General features: G+C 47.2%; 1 protein-coding gene and 1 long non-coding RNA gene across 5 annotated transcripts in view; one reads left to right on the top strand and one right to left on the bottom strand.

The window, feature by feature from the left end:
* The window catches only part of LOC141276155 (uncharacterized), a 41815-nt gene extending 38311 nt beyond the window's left edge, over window positions 1–3504 (top strand). Inside the window, exon 5 of the long non-coding RNA XR_012325237.1 lies at window positions 2906–3504. This is a non-coding gene — a long non-coding RNA (uncharacterized lncRNA). The remainder of the gene's footprint in view (window positions 1–2905) is intronic.
* Window positions 1–19448, bottom strand: part of SEZ6L (seizure related 6 homolog like) — a 199751-nt gene that overhangs the window by 117735 nt on the left and 62568 nt on the right. The gene's annotated exons all lie outside the window — the stretch shown is intronic.

Here is a 19448-nt window from a genome sequence, read left to right as displayed (position 1 = left end):
AACTGCAGGCCTTCCTTTGATGCACAATTGTCTCCCGGCCTTTGGCCTCCTTCCAATCCATCCTATACGTGCTGCCCTAATGATTATCTCTTCTCCAGTTCAAATCATGTCATTCCCCTGCTTAAAACCTGCCATGGAGCCCCAGTGCCTGACAAAGCAAGCACAAACTCTTTGTTCTGATATTAAAAATGCCCCCCTTCTTCATAATATAGAAACACACAAGCATTAAAACCCCATCAGTCCATGGGCTCCAAGATGGACCAGGTCTCCCTTGTTCATTGTTGCTTCCCTGGTGCCTAGCACAGCTCCAGGCTCACCGTAGACACTCAGCAAGGAAAGGAAGAGAGGGGAATGAAAAGTGAAAAACGCCGATTTCTCCTACCCTTAGCAGACCCTCTGCTTCAGTCGTCCATGAGACAAAGTCAAGTTCAACATCCTTCCTCAAAGTTCCTCCTCCAAGACCAGGCAGGTCTCCATCCCAACTCTTTCTGCCAAAATCCTACTCATCCTTAAAAGGCTCAGCTAAGCCACCACCTCCTCCAGGAAGACTTCCTAGATTCCCCTTTTAGAACCAATGTCTCTCTATTCTGGAAGCTCACTGGGGCGAGCTGTGTGTGTACAAAGCACCTTTGCCTCTTCTCTGTAAGTCCTTTGAGTTTAGGGAGCCTGCACTCTTCATTTACCTCCTGAGCACCTCGTGGTGGTAAGTTCTAGTCACTGGTGCTCAGGAAGCAAATATATTTTGGATTTATTTGCATCAAAGGCCATTGTGACTTTCCCTCATTCCAGGGCTTCTCAGCTTCCACCCACACGCCACTTGGGCGATGGGCCACTCTGCTGATTTTTCTTCTCTGGGGGCCTTAATGGGTTAAACAGAATCACCAGACCAAGTCTTCTGATGAACTTCAGTGCTCTTTCTCCTCTTCATTTAGTTGCCCTGCTACCATCCCTGATCCCTTTGCGATCTGTTTTCCATGCGTCGGCTAGAGTGATGCTTATAAAATCTCAGACACAACAAAGTCACTCCATGGCTCAAAACCCTGCAATGGTTTCCCTCTCGTTCTGAATAACAGCTGAAGCCGCTGGTCTCTAAGATGATAGCTTGCCCCACACGGCTGATCTTATCTGCCCCCTCACTCTCAGCTCCAGCGCCCTGGCCTCCTTGCACATCCTGAGCACAATGCTGCCTCAGGGCCTTTGCACTTGCTCTTCTCTCAATCTGAATGCTGTTCCCTCAGGTATCTGCATGGCTCATGCCCTCATTCATTCACTCTCTCTGCTCAATGTCACCTCCTCCCAGAGGCTTCCTCTGCCCATTCATCACTTGAAATCCTCTTAATTCTTAATTGCCCTTCTTAATTGTCTTCAAGTAAGGTGGAACCTCCCACTCTCTGACACATTCTCTGTATGTTTGTTTACCTTCTGTCTCCTCACAGTGGGTCAAATTGTCTACACCAAAAAGATATGCTCAAGCCCTAACCCCCAGTACTCATGAATGTGGCCTTATTTGGAAATGGGGTCTTTGAGGATGTCATCAAGTTAATACGAGGTCATACTGGATTGGGGTAGACCCTAATTCAATAACTGGTGCCCCTACAAGATGAGAGGAATTTGGACACAGACAGAGGCGAGCATGCCGTGGGATGGCAGAGAGGCAGAGACTGGAATGATGCATCTACAAGCCAGGGGTGCCAAGAGTTGCTGGCGACCACCAGAAACCTGGAGAGAGGCACAGAACAGACTGTCCCTCAGGGCCTCCAGAAGGAATCAACCTTCCCGATACCTTGATTTCAGACATCTGGCCTCCAGACCCATGAGAAAAGACATTTCTGTTGTTGTAATCCCCCCAGTTTGTGGTACTTTATGACAGCAGCTCTGGGCACAGACACACTTCTTCACTAGAATATCAACTCCATGAGGACAGGACCATATGTTTGTTCCCTGCATCCCCAGCTCCTAGACCACTGCCTGGCAAGAGTAGGTGCTCTATCTGTACTTTTTCAGATGAACGAATGCATTCCTTTGGCAAGTCTTCACTAAGAACCAAGTCCTGTGCTAAGCTCTGAAGAAGTTTCTCGTTAACCCAAGACTGAGCCCCAGCATGTTCTCCAAGGAGTGATCAATTCCAGAGTAATAGCATGACTCCTAAACCACTTTGCCAGGTTCTCAGGCACTTTCGGCCCCATCACTGCACATGGCTCTCACCAATCAGCCAACAAACTCAAGATGTATTTATCATCAATATCTCGATTTTCCAAATAAGGAAGAAAAGACTCAGAGAGGTAGAGAGATTTGCCCAAGATCGCCCAGCCAAAGAGGGGCTTCAACCCAAGGCAGCCTGCCTCCTACAGAATGAGATGGACCCGCGACTTCCCTGGCGGTCCGGTGGTTAAGAATCCACGCTTCCAATGCAGAGGGCATGGGTTCGATCCCTGGTCAGGGAACTAAGATCCCGCGTGCCACGCGGTGCAGCGAAAAAAAACAAAAACAGAATGAGACAGACCCAAGGCCTGGAGGGTATCGGCAAAGGAGAGCCTCGGGAGGCAGCGTTAGGATGTTTATTGAGTGCCCACTCTGTGCAGTGAGCCTCTGTGCTGGGCATGGCACATGGCCCTGTGGACTGAGACAGAGGTGGAAAATGTAGCACTGTGGTCCTAGCAGCCAGTCTGGGCAGCAAGTCTGAATGCCAGCTTCAGGGAGAGCTGTGTGATTTGGGCAACTGACTCCCCCTCTCTGAGCCCTGGGGACACCAGTGAAGGCATCTGCATCCCCCCATCAACCCCCCAAAAGTCAGTTTTCCACAAGCCTCTTAGGTATGATGGTTGTCATTGATGTGTACACCAATCCCGTAACACCTGACTAATCACAGCATCTCACTTTTTTTTTTTTTTTTTTCTTTTTGCAGTACGCAGTCCTCTCACTGTCATGGCCTCTCCCGTTGCGGAGCACAGGCTCCGGACGCGCAGGCTCAGCAGCCATGGCTCACGGGCCCAGCCGCTCCACAGCATGTGGGATCCTCCCGGACCGGGGCACGAACCCGTGTCCCCTGCATCGGCAGGCGGACTCTCAACCACTGCGCCACCAGGGAAGCCCAGCATCTCACTTTTAATAGCCTCGAGGAAGCCAGGCTCGGACCCCGGGGCTCCCTTGTTCCTTGTGCCTGGGTACATATGACTTTTGAGCCCATGACGTTGACAGAGAGTAACGCCAGCCTGTGGCATGAGGCAAAGGGCCTCCTCTTAAAATAAAACAGGAGCCTGAAAGCCCCAAAAGCTATTTTTAAGGGAGTCTGGAAGTGTTTGTTTTTAAAATATCATGAAATGGTTATTACCAACTTTTTTTTTTTCTCCTCCTCCCGCCTTCTTCCCAAATAGGTGCAGTAAGATTAGTGGCAATTTCAAAAGCAGGATTGCGTCTGTGTCAATTTCTCGCTAATGAGCAAACCACGCCATGTAATTGCTATGTATTGAAGGAGGTAACAATACATTCTCGGCGGCTGTTTAATATGCTGGGGCTTGGTTGAGCAGATGTTCTGAGACTCGCTTTCGAAGATGGAGGAGGCAAGCCCAGAGCAAGAAGGTGATGTTTCCCTTTCTTTCTGCTCCATCCAGTGCCGGGCCCCTTGGAGGGCATAAGACAAAGCCACGGGCGTGTGACACAACCTGTGCTTGATTCCCGGAAGCAGAGCTGATAGGAGCTGGGAACCGGCTGGGGCAGCACAGGAGGGGCGCAAGAGTGCCCTGGGGCACTAACCTCTGGATCATAACAAGGTCTCATATTTTGACTTTGGAGCTACCAGGATGTCCCCTGCTAGCTCTGTGATCTTCAGCCTCTCTGAGCGTCAGCCTCATCAACTCTCGAACAGGGATCACAATACCCCGACAGAGCTCGTGGGGATGAAATGAATGAACAGCCGGGGATGCCCATCTCTGAAGTGTCCACGTGACTCACTCCCTCAACGGTCTGCTGCAACAGTCACCCTCCTCTGTCTGCACGTGGCAAGGTCCTTGGTGCTGGGGAACTGGTGGACACGGACAGCAAACATCACACCTTCATGAGACCTTCTCTGACCACCTCCCAGCCCCCAGTGAGGGCGAGGCTTTATCATCTGTATTTTTCTTTCACTGATGAATTCCAAGTGCCTGAAACAGTGCCCGGCGCATAGTAAGTGCCTGGTTCCTCTGGACTAAATGATGCCTCTGGAATATCTACCCTAGGGCCCATGACACAGCAGCGGCTCTGTAAATGGCAGCATGAAAGTTAGTATTTAAATTGCTCAAAGTGTTACATTAAGTGCCTGCCGCCTGCCAGGCACAGGACCAGATGCTTCTACATGAATCACCTTCCCACTCCTCCCAACAACCAAGTAAGGCAGGTACCGTTATCACCCCATTTGATGGAGCTCAGGGAAGACAGACAACGTGCCCACATTCACACAACTGTCAAGAGGCAGGGGCTGATTCCACATCACTCTGTCCTGAGTTCCAAGTCCCCTTTTCAGGGCCAGCCCTGTCTACCAGTTGCCCAAACAGAGAAGGCCCCTGATGAATGGGACTTCCCTTCCACCAAGGAGGAGGGGTGGGTTGTTGCAGCCTTTGCAAGGAGGAGTCAAACATGCGAGAAGGGGAGAGGGCACATGAGACACAGTGAACAGCGTGAGCAAAGGCATGGGCGTCAAGCCAGACGCATTTCTCATGCGTCTACTCTGGGCCCCGCCCTGCGGAAGGTACAGTGAGGGCTCCCCAAGGAGACCCACCCCTGCCAGGGGGAGAAACAGAGCCTGAGAGACACCAGTGAATGATAAGGAAGGAACAAAATAAATCCCATGATTCAATGATATTTGTAGCTCAAGAAGCCCCAGCCCCTGGCTGGTGGAGGGAAGCCGCCCTCCCTGAGTTAAGCTGAGGTTGAGCTGCAGGTGGGGGCCCGAGGGGGCGCTGTGGGAGGTCGAAGAGGGAAGAGGATGACATTGAAATGAACGGCTTCCTGCTTGGGTCTGCATGCAGCAGCCCAAGGTCAAGCCGGCAGGTTTCAGGTGCATTTCTCCAATGTGCAAAGTGACACGAGAGAATGTTTTATGACCTCCGTGGCTCAGGCATCAGACACCACGGTGGTTTCATGTTGATAAGACACCCAAGTGGGATCAACTGCCCCTTGGGTCTGAGGAAGAGGCAGCACGTGGAACTGGAAGGATTTGGGGGCTGGGGGCTGGTCTTGTCTTGAATCCATCCCTCTAGTGGATGCAAAGTCAAAGAACTTGGGCTCCGGAGTCCTGGGGGCTTGGGTTCACAAGCCTCTGTTTCCTCCTCTACAAAGTGAGGGTTAGCACGGTCCCTCCTCGTGGACTGGATGGACAAAATGATGCTCTGTGAACATTAAAGAAACAGGGGGCAGACGCCTGCCTGACGGTGCTCAGAAAGACTTTGAATGAACGTGTCAGTCAATGTGCAAGACACTAGGGTGTGTGCTGGGGACGGGGTGCTAAAGCCACTGCCAAGGGCTCACCCCACCCCACCCCCAAACTGGGTGCATGCTTTCTGTAGTTCCTACTCAGCAGTTAAAACGATGTGTTCTAAAAACAAGAACAGAATGACATGCTCCAGTTATTTTGAGAGGCAGGCTAACCTAGTGGTTTGGGGTCAGATGGGGCTGGTTTGACTCGTGATTCTTTCCTGGCTGCCTGGGCCTCCACTGAGGCACACACCCCCCTCAGAGCTCCAGGTTCACCATTCGCACACCGAGGGTGAAAACAGGACCTATCTCACACAGCTATTGTGAGAATAAATGAAGTAAGTGCGCGGAGCCCGGCTTACTGTCAGCACCCGATCAACGGCCACTACTTTTGCTCTGATTGTATTCGTCGTGGTTGTTGTGTGCACTCTCGCGATCTCGCTTCTTACGCAGCTGCCTCCCGGGGAAGCAAGGCCTGAGTTTTACTCCCCTCTACAATCTGCAACTCATCAGAACCGTGCCCGCCTCTTCGTAAGGTGCCAAGTTTCGAAGTAAACGAAGGAGTGATTGAATGAGAGCCATCTTGTCGTGGGACCATCTTTATAAGCACAGTTCCCCGACTTCTCCATTCTTCCAGATGGAACTCGTATTTTTAGCTCTGACGCTTGCGTCTGTGTTTCCTCTCTTGGGTGCTTTGCCCAGTGGAAACTCACAGTAGGTGCCTATGAAATACCAGCCTACACGCCTGGGCTTTACCTTGGGCTACACTGTGTCAAGGATATAACCTTGACATCAACAGTACAGGGCTCCAAGCCACACCTAAGCCACCTTAGTTAGCCCTCCTGCCCCTTTGACTGGTGCCTGCCCCTTAATTAATAACGGGGACATGGTTTGCTCAAGCCCCCGCCTCTGTCCATCTACCCACCGTCCTGTGTTATCGGGAAGACCCCACAGCCCTTGACCCTCCTCCCAAGACCTTGGGTCGAACAGCTCCTCCATCCAGAATAATCCCAGGCTGCGGCCTGATGGTGGAAAATGAATATTCTGGCCGCTTTTCAGTTTCCAGATTGACTGGGGACAAACAGGAACTCGGCCCCCTCAACCAATCATCCAATGCAGTCAGCTGTAGCTAGGTATACACTTAAGCAGGTGGTGTGTGAAACAGCACACCCTCACTCTGCTGATTAAAAAAGAAATCCCAAATCCTTATTCCCCGCAGTCACTGGCTTGGCTTGGAGGCCGGGGAGTGGGAGGGACAGGTTAGGGGAGAGATGGGACCCCCTTAAGAGCCACAAACATTTGAACATTAATGGCCCCCTCACCCCACTGTATACTATGAAATATGTTTTGCCTTCCACAGTGCTTTGGTGAAGTAATAAGTCATTCAGTTCCCTGGTTTTATCACTCAAATAATAAGAGTAACACTTAAATAGCGTTTGCTTTGTGCCAAGCACTTTACATGTATTAACTCATTTCATCCTCCCAGCAACCCTACAAGGTAGGTACTATTATCGTGATACCCACTTTACAGATGAGGAAACTGAAGCACAGAGAGAGAAAATAACCTGCCTGGGTTCACCCAGCTGGTAAGTGGTTCCGGCTCCCTCCTTGATGTCTTTGGACATCTTCATGCAAATATGTACTGGGAGTCTCCTATTTGTGAGGTGTTGCACCAGAATCTGAGGACAACGATCCAAGACCTGGTCCCTGTCCCCTTGAGGATGCTGTGGGGAAAGCAGACTTGTAAACAAAGACAGGAAGCCACAGCTGACATGAAGAGTACTATCTCAGAGGCAAGTCAGTGCTGAGAGCCTTCACAATTCCATTAGATCCCCGTGACAACCCTGTGAGGTAGAAACATGATTATCCTTGTTTGACATGTGGGGAAACGGAGGCCCAGAGGCTGCGTTCATGCTTCAGGGAAGTGGCTGAGCTGGGATTTGAAGCCAGGTCTGTGTAACTCAAGATCCCACTCCCTAGAGGGTCCCCGAGACACGGGTCTAGAAGGTCAGTAGAAGCTTCTGGAAGGCAGGATGGTGAGCTGAGAACTGGGTGAGGCAGATGATGAACGGGGAGCAGGGAAGGGTCTCCAGCAGAATCTGGATGTGAGAGAGGCTGGTGTGTATGGGGGGCTGGCGTGTAGGAGGGGGTGTTTAGGGGGGGGCTGGTGAGTGTGGGGATCCGGTGTGTATGGGCTTCTGTGTGGCAGAGAAGAGAGCACTTGATCTTAGCCAAAAGGCCAAGAAGCGATGAGAAGAGAGCAGAGTGAGGCTGGAAGGGACATGGTGGCAGTGAGGTCCTAGAGCCTGGCAGTGCCCATACCAAGCTGAGCCTCAGAGGTCAAAGTTAGGCTGTCATCCTGCAGACAGTACTGACAAATTTTAAACTCGAATAACCTGATTCAGCCTTAGTTTTGCTAAGCATGGAATCTCCAGCAGGGTTTTCAAAACCCTTACCCTTTTTCTCAGACCCTCCCCCATCACTCTTTTCAAAGACCATTAGGATCTGGGGACCCCAGACCGGAAACTGGCGGTTTAGTTGACACCTTTTTGAGTGGCCCGTTTGAAATGTCACAACTGGAATTAATCAAGTCCACAAGCTCAAAAGGTTTGACCCCCCCCATCCCAATCCCATTCCTAATATTTAATGTTTCCCTTCCTAGGCATATCATAATATATATGTATATATATCAAATATATAAATAAATGGTTTCTTTTTAAAGTCATCTATAATTATTAGAGAAAGGCAAATCCAAACTACAATGAGGTACCACCTCACACGGGTCAGAATGGCTGTCATTAAAAAGTCTACAAATAACAAATGCTGGAGAGGGTGTGGAGAAAAGGGAACCCTCCTACACTGCTGGTGGGAATGTAAGTTGGTGCAGCCACTATGGAGAACAGTGTGGAGGTTCCTCAGAAAACTAAAAATCGAACTACCATATGATCCAGCAATCCCACTCCTGGGCATACACCCAGACAAAACTATAACTCAAAAAGATAAATGCACCCCTGTGTTCATAGCAGCAGTATTCACAATAGCCAAAACATGGAAACAACCTAAATGTCCATCGACAGATGAATAAATAAAGAAGATGTGATACATATATACAAGGGAATACTTCTCAGCCATAAAAAAGAACAAAATAATGCCATTTGCAGCAACATGGACTCAACTAGAGATTATCATAGTAAATGAAGTAAGTCAGGAAGAAAAGACAGGGACTTCCCTGGTGGCACAGTCATTAAGAATCTGCCTGCCAATGCAGGGGACACAGGTTCAAGCCCTTGTCTGGGAAGATCCCACATGCCACGGAGCAACTAGGCCCGTGCACCACAACTACTGAGCCTGCGCTCTAGAGCCCTTGAGCCACAACAACGGAGTCCGCGCGCCTAGAGCCCGTGCTCCACAACAAGAGAAGCCACCGCAATGAGAAGCCCGGGCACCGCAACGAAGAGCAGCCGCTGCTCGCTGCCAACTAGAGAAAGCCCGCGTGCACCAACAAAGACCCAACGCAGCCAAAAATAAACTAAACTAAAAAAAAAAAAAAAATACCATATGCTATCACCTATATGTGGAATCTAAGATAGGGCACAAATGAATCTATATACAAAACAGAAACAGAGGGGCGGAGTCAAGATGGCGTACTAGGAGGACACGGAATTCACGTCTCCTCACAACTGGGGCACCTACCAGGCACTGGTAGCGAACCACTGACACTTAAGGGGACGGGAGGAACTCCCAGTGACCGGGTAGGACATGGGGTGTGGGGGGAGTGAAGGGGGAGGATAAGTGGAGGCGGGACGGGACTGGCGCCCCTGAGGGGTTGGGGGAGGGAAGGAGTTCCTACACCCAGCGGTACCCACCCACGGTTCGGGGGTTCAGTGGCGGCAAGGGAGGCCCTGGGGGAGGGGCGCGAAGGAACAGAAGCGAACGGGGCCAGTGCTTTCCCTGTCCGCTTAGGCACCGGGGAGACTGTTGGGCTCCCAGGTCTAATCCTCTGCCCTCGGAGCCTCCCTCCTGCCGCGCATATCCCAAGTCCCGCCCCTACACCCCCACCCAGGGCCCCACCTCTACAATCAGAGACCCCCTCCAACCCCTGGGCCTAAACCCCACCCACACACCCTCACTCAGGGCCCTACCTCTAAACTCCGGAACTCCACACTCCAGACGCCCTCCTTTCCATGTGCTGTCTCTCCCCTTCTGCGCAGGTCCTAAGCAGAGGCCCCGCCCATGCTTGAACGTTGCCCCACCTAGGCCCCGCCCCATGCTCAAACATCACCCCCAACCTGCCTAGGTCCCGCCCCACCCTAAACCCCGCCCCTGCCTAAGTTCTACCCTCTCCCCCCACGCCCCCCCCAAACTCCACCCCCACAGACAAGGATTTTTTTTTTCTTTTCTTTTTTCCTCTTTTTTTTTATTTTTTTTTTTTTTGCAGTACACGGGCATCTCACTGTTGTGGCCTCTTCCGTTGCGGAGCACAGGCTCCGGACGCACAGGCTCAGCGGCCATGGCTCACGGGCCTAACCACTCCGCGGCATGTGGGATCTTCCCGGATCGGGGCACGAACCCGTGTCCCCTGCATCGGCAGGCGGACTCTCAACCACTGCACCACCAGGGATGCCCTAAAATTTTTTTAAAATTTAATTTTATTTTTTTATACAGCAGGTTCCTATTAGTTAGCCATTTTATACATATTAGTGTATATATGTCAATGCCAATCTCCCAATTCATCACACCACCACCCCACCCCAACCCCTCCAATTAAGATGGACTTAATTGATATTTATAGTACAGTCCATCCAAAAACAACAGAATACACTTTCTTCTCACGTGCTCATGGAACATTCTCCAGGATAGATCATACCTTGGGTCACAAATCAAGCCTTGGTAAATTTAAGAAAACTGAAATTGTATCAAGTATCTTTTCCAACCACAACGTTATGAGACTAGATATCAATTATAGGGAAAAAAATGTAAAAAATACAAACACATGGAGGCTAAACAGTATGCTACTAAATAACCAGTGATCACTGAAGAAATCAAAGAGGAAATTAAAAAATACCTAGAAACAAATGACAATGAAAACACAACGACGCATAACCTATGGGATGCAGCAAAAGCAATTCTAAGAGGGAAGTTTATAGCAATACAATCCTACCTCAAGAAACAAGAAAAATCTCAAATAAACAACCTAACCTTACACCTAAAGCAATTAGAGAAAAGAACAAAAAAACACCAAAGTGGGACTGCCTGGTGGCACAGTGGTTAAGAATTCGCCTGCCAATGCAGGGGATACGGGTTCCATCCCTGGTCTGGGGAGATCCCACATGCCGCAGAGCAACTAAGCCCGCGCGCCACAACTACTAAGCCTGTGCTCTAGAGCCCGCAAGCCACAACTACTGAGCCCACATGCCACTGAAACTCGAGTGCCTAGAGCCCATGCTCCTCAACAAGAGAAGCCAACGCAATGAGAAGTCCGAGCACCGCAATGAAGTGTAGCCCCTGCTTGCCGCACTAGAGAAAGCCTGCATGCAGCAACGAAGACCCAACGCAGCCAATAATAAAATTAATTAATTAATTAATTTAAAAAAACAAAGTTAGCAGAAGGAAAGAAATCATACAGATCTGATCAGAAATAAATGAAAAAGAAATGAAGGAAACAATAGCAAAGATCAATTAAACTAAAAGCTGGTTCTTTAAAAAGATAAACAAAATTGATAAACCATTAGCCAGACTCATCAAGAAAAAAAGGGAGAAAACTCAAGTCAACAGAATTAGAAATGAAAAAGCAGAAGTAACAACGACACTGCAGAAATACAAAGGATCATGAGAGACTACTACAAGCAACTATATGCCAATAAATGGATAACCTGAAAGAAATGGACAAATTCTTAGAAATGGCCAACCTTCGAGACTGAACCAGGAAGAAATAGAAAATATAAACAGACCAATCACAAGCACTGAAATTGAAACTGTGATTAAAAATCTTCCAACAAACAAAAGCCCAGGACCAGATGGCTTCACAGGCAAATTCTATCAAACATTTAGAGAAGAGCTAACACCCATCCTTCTCAAACTCTTCCAAAATACAGCAGAGGAAGCAACACTCCCCAACTCATTCTACAAGGCCACCATCACCCTGATACCAAAACCAGACATAAATGTCACAAAAAAAGAAAACTACAGGCCAATATCACTGATCAACATAGATGCAAAAATCTTCAACAAAATACTAGCAAACAGAATCCAGCAGCACATTAAAAGGATCATATACCATGATCAAGTGGGGTTTATCCTAGGAATGCAAGGATTCTTCAATATACACAAATCAATCAATGTGATACACCACATTAACAATCTGAAGGGTAAAAGCCATATGACAATCTCAATACATGCAGAAAAAACTTTTGACAAAATTCAACACCCATTTATGATAAAGACTCTCCAGAAAGTAGGCATAGAGGGAAACTACCTCAACATAATAAAGGGCATATATGACAAACCCACAGCCAACATCGTTCTCAATGGTGAAAAACTGAAACCATTTCCTCTAAGATCAGGAAGAAGACACGGTTGCCTACTCTCACACTATTATTCAACATAGTTTTGGAAGTTTTAGCCACAGCAATCAGAGATGAAAAAGAAATAAAAGGCATCCAAATTGGAAAAGAAGAAGTAAAACTGTCACTGTTTGCAGATGACATGATACTATACATAGAGAATCCTAAAGATGCTACCAGGAAACTACTAGAGCTAATCAGTGAATATGGTAGAGTAGCAGGATACAAAATTAACGCACAGAAATCTCTTGCATTCCTATACACTAATGATGAAAAATCTGAAAGAGAAATTAAGGAAACACTCCCATTTACCACTGCAACAAAAAGAACAAAATACCTAGGAATAAACCTACCTAAGGGTAAAAAGACCTGTATGCAGAAAACTAAAAGACACTGATGAAAGAAATTAAAGATGATACAAACAGATGGAAGATATACTATGTTCTTGGATTGGAAGATTCAACACTGTGAAAATGACTATACTACCCAAAGCAATCTACAGATTCAATGCAATCCCTATCAAACTACCGATGGCATTTTTTTTTTTTTTTTTTTTTTTTTTTTTTTGCTGTACGAGGGCCTCTCACCATTGTGGCCTCTTCTGTTGCGGAGCACAGGCTCCGGACGTGCAGGCTCAGCAGCCATGGCTCACGGGCCCAGCCACTCCGCGGCATGTGGGATCTTCCCGAACTGGGGCATGAACCCGTGTCCCCGGTATCGGCAGGTGGACTCTCAACCACTGTGCCACCAGGGAAGCCTCCCAATGGCATTTTTCACAGAAATAGAACAAAAAATTTCACAATTTGTATGGAAACACAAAAGACCCCGAATTGCGAAAACAATCTGGAGAAAGGAAAATGGAGCTGGAGGAATGAGGCTCCTGGACATCAGACTATACTATAAAGCTACAGTAATCAAGACAGTATGGTACTGGCACAAAAACAGAAATATAGATCAATGGAACAGGATAGAAAGCCCAGAGATAAACCCACACATCTATGGTCACCTTATCTTTGATAAAGGAGGCAAGAATATACAATGGAGAAAAGATAGCGTCTTCAATAAGTGGTGCTGGGAAAACTGGACAGCTACATGTAAAAGAATGAAATTAGAACACTCCCTAAAACAGTACGCAAAAATAAACTCAAAATGGATTAAAGACCTAAATGTAAGGCCAGACACTATCAAACTCTTAGAGGAAAACATAGGCAGAACACTCTATGACATAAATCACAGCAAGATCCTTTTTGACCCACCTCCTAGGGAAATGGAAATAAAAATAAAAATAAAAATAAACAAATGGGACCTAATGAAACTTAAAAGCTTTTGCACAGCAAAGGAAACCATAAATAAGACAAAAAGCCAACCCTCAGAATAGGAGAAAATATTTGCAAATGAAGCAACTGACAAATTAATCTCCAAAATACACAAGCAGCTCATGCAGCTCAATATTAAAGGAAACAAACAACCCAATCCAAAAATGGGCAGAAGACCTAAACAGATATTTCTCCAAAGAAGATATACAGATTGCCAACAAACACATGAAAGAATGCTCAACATCACTAAACATTAGAGAAATGCAAATCAAAACTACAATGAGGTATCACCTCACACCTGTCAGAATGGCCATCATCAAAAAAATCTAGAAACAATAAATGCTGGAGAGGGTGTGGAGAAAAGGGAACCCTCTTGCACTGTTGGTGGGAATGTAAATTGATACAGCCACTATGGAGAACAGTATGGAGGTTCCTTAAAAAACTAAAAATGGAACTACCATACAACCCAGCAATCCCACTACTGGGCATATACCCTGAGAAAACCATAATTCAAAAAGATTCATGTACCAAAATGTTCATTGCAGCTCTGTTTACAATAGCCAGGACATGGAAGCAACCTAAGTGTCCATCAACAGATGAATGGATAAAGAAGATGTGGCACATCTATACAATGGAATATTACTCAGCCATAAAAAGGAACGAAATTGAGTTATTTGTGGTGAGGTGGAAGGACCTAGAGTCTGTTATACAGAGTGAAGTAAGTCAGAAAGCATAAAACAAATACTGTATGCTAACACATATATATAGAATCTTTAAAAAAAAAAAAAAGGTTCTGATGAACCTAGGGGCTGGACAGGAATAAAGACACAGATGTAGAGAATGGACTTGAGGACTTCGGAGGGGGAAGGGTAAGCTGGGACGAAGTGAGAGAGTAGCACTGACATACATACACTACCAAATGTAAAATAGCTAGCTAGTGGGAAGCAGCCGCATGGCACAGGGAGATGAGCTTGTTGCTTTGCGACCACCTAGAGAGGTGGGATAAGGAGGGTAGGAGGGAGATGCAAGAGGGAGGGGATATGGGGATATATGTATGTATATAGCTGATTCACTTTTTTATACAGCAGAAACTAACACAACACTGTAAAGCAATTATACTCCAATAAAGATGTTAAAAAAAAAAACGAAACAGACTCACAGACATAGAGAACAGACTTGTGGTTGCCAAGGGGGAGGGGGGTGGGGGAGGGATGGATTGGGCGTTTGGGATTAGTAGATCCAATCTGTTATGTACAGGATGGATAAACAACAAGGTCCTACTGTATGGCACAGGGAACTATATTCAATATCCTGTGATAAACCATAATGGAAAAGAATATGAAAAAAAAGAATGTCTCTATGTATATAATTGAGTCACTCTGCTGTACAAAGCGTTGTAAATCAACTATACTTCAAAAAAAAAAAGGTCGTCTCTTTTGGAGAGCTGCTAGAAACGCCGGGGCCACACTGGGAAGATCATACATCATTCAGGCATGAGGAAGTTTCAATGACACCAAAGTTCTCAAACAATTAGAGGGTCAGCCTCTCTGTTCAGCTCCAGAGACCTAAGGGGCTGGCAGCTGTGACTCTCCGGAGATGAGCCTCGTACCATATCCCAGTCTGTCTTCAAACTCCAAACACAGTCAGGGGCTGGATGACAGGTCTAAAAGCAGAGGTAGCTTAAAACTTTTCCCTATGTCAACCCGGAGGGACTGTCATAACGGAGAAACTGCTGGACCGCAAGGTGGCCTTTGCAGAGCGTGGCGAGGATGACATGGAGACAGAGCCATTGAGAGGTAGGGGGAGACCGAAATGTCTCCTCTGCGAAGGGAACCTGGAGGGCAGGGCAAGATCTATGCCCCACATATGCAGAATTGCTGTACTCCCCCAAAGGGGCCAGGTTTCCCCATCCTCGAGGGCTTTGCTTAACCCATGTTCTTGGTTTAGAATGCCTTCTCTCCCTTTCACCCGGCTAATTTCTATTTATCTTTAAAATTCAGTACAGCTGTCATCTCTTCCAGGGAGCCTTCCTTGAATACACCCCCCCCCCCATGCTCCCATAGCCTCTGTGCTCTCCCATCATAGCTATTGGTTTGTATCTCTCCCTCTCTGGCCTGACAACTCCCCGAGGACAGTGGCCATGGCTGTGTCTTACACGTTCTTGTGTTCCTAATGCCTACCGTGGTAAGTATTCAGTAAAGGTCTGTTGAATGCATGAATGAAAAATTAAATGAATGAATGACTACATGGAGTTTCCATGACAGTGATTCTCCAGTGTGTTTGCCTGCAGGGGACATTTGGCAATGTCTGGAGACTTCTTTTTTTGTCTGTCATGACTGTGGGGAGCAGGGGGAGAGGGACCAGGGAGGCTATTAAATATCTTACAATGCACAGGACATGCCCCCAGCCCCCTTCTTGCCCCATATAAAGAATTATCCAACCCAAAATGCCAATAGCTCTGAGGTTGAGAAATTCTGCTGTGTGTCAGGTCCTGCATCCACTGCTGTAGGAAATGGGAAAGAAGGCAAAAGCACAATCCCTGCCCCTAGTAAGTTTATAATCTGGCAAATCACGGAAGAGCAACATCTAAGCAACCACTAGAAAAAAGAATAGGACAGAAAAATTTATTGAACACACCCTAGCATCAGGCACTGTGGGTAGCTCTACCCTGTCAAACTCCTACTTATCCTTCAAAATCCAGCTTAAATATCACCACCTCCAAGTAGCCTTCCCTGATGTCCCAACCCAGGCTCAGTCTGCCCCTTCTCTCTGCTGCTGCAGTTTCCATTGGACCATCCTGTAATTATTTGTATACATGACTGTCTCCCCTCCAGCCTGAGGACAGGGTCTGTGTCCTAATTGCCTTTATTTTTCTGGTTCCTGGAGAATAACGAGTGGTTTACTAAATGTTTGGGGAAATGAATATCAGAACAGAACTATTGCAGCCTTCAAGCCAACAGTGGGGTTTCCCTGCCTTCTGGAACCTGGGAGAGGCCTGTGTAAGGACGACCACCGCTGAGATGTCCAAGGGTACAGGTGAGATCCACCCCCAGTCATGACAGGTCACGGAAGAGGAAGGCTGTTCTGGGCTGTCACTACTTTGTCATTGACTTGGCTGCCAAGCCAGAGACCAAGACGTTCTCCCAATGAGCCTGTCAACTAACAAACTATAAATTAAAAAGGAGAAAAAAAAAAAGGTCTTCTAATTCCGACCCACTCTATTTTTTACTCGCAGCTGCTTGGGAGGGAATGTACTGTGACTTTCAGATGGAACATTTCTTTGGCTGAAGTTCTCCTCTCTCTGCCTGCCCCATCATTTCCCATTTCACCAGGGTCCAGCCTGGTGGGAGCCGAGGGAGCATGGGCTTTGGGGTTTGAATTCTGGCTCTGCCACTTCTTAACCATGTCTCTCTGCACCTTCCTTTCCTCACCTATAGAATCCTAATATCTTAGCAGTTCTGGAAAGCACTGAGGCCTTTGTGGTGAAAGGTTCTCCATTGCCCTCCACGCCAGCATCTCCCAAGTAGCCACAGAGGATCTGAAACCACCTATGGGATGCTTTTAGCTCAAAAGGGAGGCAGGACTTCTGATCCCTGGAAAGGAGCCTCCCCATCCTAGCTCCCAATCCCCAATCCTTCTCCCTCAATATTCCCTTCCAACCTTTAGAGAATATTAACACTCTGATCTGTCCAAGATAAAGGGCTCTCAAACATCACTGGGCCATGCAACTCCTCCACTGTACACAAGAGGAAACTGAGGCTCAGAGAGGGGAAGAGAGCTTAGCTGGGCCACACAAAGAGGGGTGAGAGGTGCTGGGCCCCTGGGCCTCACTCAGTATCCTGCATTTTCCCTTTCATAGTTATAACAATGGCATCTAACATTTGTTAAGTGCTTGCTAATGTGCCAGGCACTGAATTATCTTAACACCTTGTGAGGAAAAAAATACCCATAAAAGGGAAAATGGATAAACTGAACCTCATTAAAATTAAGAACTTCTGCTCTCTGATAGACACCATTAAGAAAATGAAGACAAGCCACAGATGGGGAGAAACTATCTGCAGATCTCATATCTGATAAAGAATTATAACCAGAATATAAAAATGATTCTCAAAACTCTATAGTAATAAAATAAGTAATCCCCCAAAGGGGGAAAAATATTTGACAGGCACTGTGGCACCCAAAAGATACATGGATGGCAAATAAACTCATGAAATGATGCTCAACACATTAGTCATTCGGGAAATGCAAATTAAAATCACAATGGACACCCTGACACACCTACCAGAATGGCTAAAAATAAAGACAGATAGTAGCAAGTGTTGACAAGGAAAAGAAGCACCTGGAACTCTCACATGTATGTGGTGGGATGTAAAACAGTACCACTCTGGAAAACAGAAAGTTTTTTAAAAAGATAAATATATACCTACCATGTGATTAAGAAGTTCTACTCTTAGGTGTTTATCTAAGAAAAATGAAAACCTATGTCCATATAAAGACCTATACACTTGTCCACAGCAGCTCTATTCATAATAGTCCCAAACTAGAAATGACCCAACTATCCATCCACGTGTGAATGGATAAACAAACTGTGGGTCAAGGAAAAGGGATGATCTCTTGATACCCACAAAAACATGGATGAATCTCAAAAAACACGATACCGAGTGAAAGAAGACAGATTAAAAAATCAGCGTACATATCACATGATTCCATCTATAGAAAACTCTAGAAAATGCAAACTAATATATAGTGACAGTGGCAGCCTGGAGAAGATGAGGGGAAGGATGAGAGGGAGGAATTTTTTACAAAAGGTATGAAAACTTTTTAGGGGGATCGATGTGCTCATTATCTTGATTGTGGGGATGGTTTTATGGGTGTATGTGTATCTTGAAACTTATCAAAGTATACATTTTAAACATGTGCAGTTTATTGAATGCCAGTTATACTTCAATAAATCTAGCAAAAAAAAAAAACAACCTATGAGGAGTAAAGCAATGGTATTTTACTCCTATTTTATAGGATAAACCGAGACTCAGAGAGGTTAGGTCACTTGCACAGGATCACCCAGCTAGTAAGTGGTGGAGCTGGGACTCAAAGCCAGGAGGTGGTGACTAAGAAGTCCCACTTCTCGATCGCCAGGCCAGTCTGCCCTCCGCTCCCAGTGGGTCATGTTATCTGTCATATCGTCCATAAGGTGAGAGAGAGACAGAGATAGAGAGAACAAGAGAGGGAGAAACACACACACACAGAGAGAGAGAGAGAGAGAGAGAGAGAGAGAGAGAGAGAGAGAGAGAGACAGGGAGAGAGCGCACGCGCATGTCTTTTGGAATTCCTTCCTCCCATCACTCTCCACCCCACCAGCTTCCCCAGACTATCATGGCTCTGCTTCCTGTTACTATGCATTAGCTTGCATTTTCTACCATTTTCTATAAATGGAATCATGTAGTGTGTAGTCTATTTTTTTTGCTCTGGCTTCTTTCACTCAGTATAATGGTTTTTGAGATTCATCCACATTGTTGACAGAGGTGGGGGCAGGGAAAGGGAGGAAGGGACAGGGAGAGACAGAGAGAGACACCTGAGGAGAACAGGGGAGTCGGTTTCCCTAAACTCACCACTCTCCCACACAGCTCCTGACCCTATGTAACACTGTACAAGGCACCCACCCATCCCACACTTCCCTCCTGCACGAGGTACCACCACCCCTCTCCTGTCTGATTAGTAACTGGGGGCTGTACTCCCCAGAGTCGGGACTGACCAGCGTCGAGGCCCGTCCCCCACCCCCGAGCTTCTTCCCAGGGCACCGAGCGTACTGGGGTGCTTGCCCCTGGATGACTGGGCTCCCTTCCGGTCCTGCCTCCTTTCTTTCCACCTCCCCTCCCCCGCTAGCCAGCCTGTCTTTGCTTGGTGCCTCCCAGGCTGGGGAGGCTTCCCTGCTCCTGGGTCCTGACACCCAGGCTGCCCAAGGTGGTTGGAGGGGGTTCTTAAAATGTCAAATGGTGGCCCTGTGCCCCCCTCGTGGCCTCTGGTTGCACTGAGAATAAGATCAAACTCCTTCACTGGCCTCAGAGCCCCATGTGGATGGCTCCTCCCAGCTTCTCAGCCCTGCCTCCTGCATTCCTAT

This window comes from Tursiops truncatus, chromosome 13, assembly GCF_011762595.2.
Source record: "Tursiops truncatus isolate mTurTru1 chromosome 13, mTurTru1.mat.Y, whole genome shotgun sequence".
Lineage (NCBI taxonomy): Eukaryota > Metazoa > Chordata > Mammalia > Artiodactyla > Delphinidae > Tursiops > Tursiops truncatus.
This window is presented reverse-complemented; position numbering and strand designations above follow the sequence as displayed.